At 39.9% G+C, this 3,599-nt stretch overlaps 1 pseudogene; it reads right to left on the minus strand.

Annotated features, from left to right (window-relative positions):
• Positions 1-247: 247 nt before the first annotated feature.
• Positions 248-1,641, minus strand: LOC133051608 (large ribosomal subunit protein uL4-like; annotated as a pseudogene).
• Between the last annotated feature and the right edge of the window lie 1,958 nt (positions 1,642-3,599).

A 3,599-nucleotide genomic window follows, 5' to 3' on the forward strand; every position in this document is an offset into this window, starting at 1 on the left:
CTTATTAAAAACTTTTTTCAGCAATTTGCTACTTCTAGGAACACACCTTCCATAATAAAAGCAGGTGTGCCAAATACACAGCTGATATTATATCCGTGATGATAAATTGAAACCTCTTCCTCTAATATTAGGAACAAGACAAGGAAGCCCACTATTACAATCATTTTTCAACACAGTACTGGAAGATCTAGTTAGAGCAATTAGACAAGATAAAGAAACAAAATACATCTAAATCTTTTTTTTTTTTTTCATGTTTCTCATTGCCTCTTTGTTCAGGTCTTTATTCAAAATTAGCTGTCCAAAATGATTTGGCATTTATGGAATAAACAAATTTAAGTTTATGCAGCAGCCTTCTTTTCCTCTGAGGTGGGTTTCTTTTCTGTGGGTTTCTTTTCAGCTGCTGGTTTCTTGGTCCCTGCAGCCTTTTTCCCACCACAGGCTTCTTCAGCTTCTTATCGCCAACAGCCTTCTTTTCTTTGTTTCCCAGCACAGTCTTCTTGCCCTGAACCCGCTTCTGATCTGATTTGGCTTCTGGTGCTGCTGCTGCCTTATCCATGTGGATTTTGTGGTTCTTGGCCTGTTGAAGAATGGTGTTCCGGCGCATGGTCTTTGCGTATGGGTTAAGCTTCAACATGATTCTCAGGTTTTTCAGTGGATTCTTCTTCAGGACTCTGCAATGAATCTTCTTGCATGGTGCTCGGAGTGCTCTTTGGATTTCTGGGCTTTTCAAGATTCTGCTAAGGTCTGTATTGAGCATCTTGTGCATGGGGAGTTGTAGTTACTCTTGAGGGAGACTACTTTACGCCAAGTGCTGTACAGCTCATCTAACTTTGGGAAAGCACTTTCAGTCCAAATGCAGAAACGTCCCACATGACCACCAGGAGCAAGTTTCAAAATGTTCAGCTTGCTTACATTAAGCAGAGTAATTCCAGGGTTGTTTCTGAAGGCCTTGATGATACCATTGTCTTCATTATAGATGATGCAGGGTCCCCTGCGCTGGATACGGCGACGGTTTCTCATTTTGCCTTTGCCAGCTCTCATTCGCTGAGAGGCGTAAACCTTTTTGATATCATTCCAGGCTTTAAGTTTCTTCAGAAGCAAAACAGCCTCCTTGGTCTTCTTGTAGCCTTCAACTTTATCTTCAACCACCAAAGGAAGTTCAGGAACTTCCTCTATGTGATTACCTTTAGACATGACCAGCACTGGTAAGGCTGAGGCAGCCAGTGCAGAGCAGATGGCATATTGCTTCTGTGTTGTATTCACTCTGCGGTGACAACATCGCCAGGTCTTGCTTGGTGCAAACATGCGGCCCCCACGATACATATTTCCAAAAGCACCCTGACCAGAATGGTGAGTCCCGCCACCTCGAACCCTGGGAATTCGAGCCACAGCTCTACAGGCACCCCAAGACTCAGCACTGGTTTGATGACCTGCTAATTCACTGACAGCATAGGGCTGTCTGTTGCTTTTGCGCAAGTTGGTGTGAACAAAGTTAACAATATCGGGTCAAATGGGAGCCTTGAACACAGCAGGCAAAGTGACATTTTTGCCAGAGGACTCCCCCTTTTCAGAGTACACTGATATCAGTGGACAAGCACACGCCATGGCGGGGAAAGGAGAAGGCCACACTCCTCTCAACCCGGCAGCTCCCACAGGAAAAGCCATCTAAATCTTAAAGACGACATAAAATTGGATTTTTGGGTCATGATCTGTGGCATGTGGCATCTTTGTTCCCTGACCAGGGATTGAACCTGTGCCTCCTGCATTGGAAGTATGGAGTCTTAATAACTAGACTGCAGGAGAAGTCCAAAGCTGTTGTTATTTGAAAATGATCTTTTGGGGCTTCCCTTGTGGTTCAGCAGTAAAGAATATGCCTGCCAATACAGGAGATGTAGGTTTGATCTTTGGGTAGGGAGAGTACCCTGGAAAAGGAAATGACAACCCACTCTGGTATTCTTGCCTGGGAAACCCCATAGACAGAGGACTCTGGTGGGCTACAGTCTATGGGGTCACAGAAGAGTTGGACATGACTTAGTGACTAAACGGCAACAGCACCAAAGTTTTATAAACAGGAAAACCTGAAGACTCAACAACAAAAAAAGTGGTTATAACTAATTAACAAATTCAATAAAGTTGCAGGATGTAATGTTAACACAAAGGAATTAGTGGCATTTCTATGCACTAACAAAGAAATATCTGGAAAGAAAGAAAGAATGCTATACCATTCGCAATAGTACCATAAACAGCAATATACTTAGGAATAAACTTAGTCAAGGAATTGAAAGATCTGTACAATAAAATCCATAATAATTTGGTGAAAGAAATGGAAAAATACAATAATGTTGAAAGATATACTTGCTCATGGATCAAAATAATTAATATTAATATCAATTCCTGATTTCAAACTATATTGCAAATCCATAGTAATTATTAATAAAACATTATGGTTTTGGCATAAAAATAGGCACATTGTAGTGTGGATTGGACTATAGAGCCCAAAAATTATCCCTGCACACACATATGAGAACAACTAATATTTGAGAATGGAGCCAAGTTTACTCAATGACAAAGAATAGTTTCCTCAATATATGGTGTCTGGAAAACCTAGAAATCACACAAGGTGAAATTGATCCCTTATAACACTCAAGAAATTAACTTGAAATGGATTATGGACTTAACCATAAGATGTGTTACCAAAAACTTACGTAGGAAAACTTTGGGAATAAGCTCCTTGACATTTGTCTTGGCAATGATATTTTGGATATAACATCAAAAGCATTATTAACAAAAGCAAAAATCAACAAGTGGGACTACATCAAATCAAAAAGCTTCTGCAAATAAAGTAAATAATCACCAAGATGAAAAGGCAACCTGCAGAATGGGAGAAAACATTTGCAAACCATATATTAGATGACGGTCAATATAAAAATGCATGCAGAATACTCATACAACTTCATAACAACAACAACAAACCAAATCAACTTAAAAATTGACAAACTGACCAGACAATTTTCCAAAGAATGTCTTCAAATGGTCAACAGATGCATCAAAAGATGCTTAACATTGCTAATAATCAAGGAAATGCAAATCAAAACCAAGAGGAGATATCACCTCACACCTGTTGGAATGGTTATAATTAAGAAAAAAGATAACATGTGTTAACAAGGATGTGCAGAGAAGGGAACCATTGAGCACAATTGGTGGGAATATAAATTGGTTCAACCACTACAGAAAACAACATGAAGGTTCTTCAAAGAAAAATGCAGCTACCATATCACACAGCAATCCTACTTCTTAGTATATAACCAAAGGAAGAGAAACAGAATACCAAAAAGATAACTGCATTTAAATGTTTGTTGCATTGTTACTCACAATAACCAAGATATGGAAACAATCTATTTCCATTAATGGATGAATGGATAAAAAGGATGTGGTACCTATTTATGTTGTTTTTGTTCAGTCGCCCAGTCATGTCCGACTCTTTGTGACCCCATGGACTGCAGCACGCCAGACCTTCCTGTCCCTCACCATCTCCCAAAGCTTGCCCAAGTTCAGGTCCATTACATCAGTGATACCATCCAGCATCAGGGACTTTTCCA

Source organism: Dama dama, chromosome X, assembly GCF_033118175.1.
Source record: "Dama dama isolate Ldn47 chromosome X, ASM3311817v1, whole genome shotgun sequence".
NCBI classification, from domain to species: domain Eukaryota; kingdom Metazoa; phylum Chordata; class Mammalia; order Artiodactyla; family Cervidae; genus Dama; species Dama dama.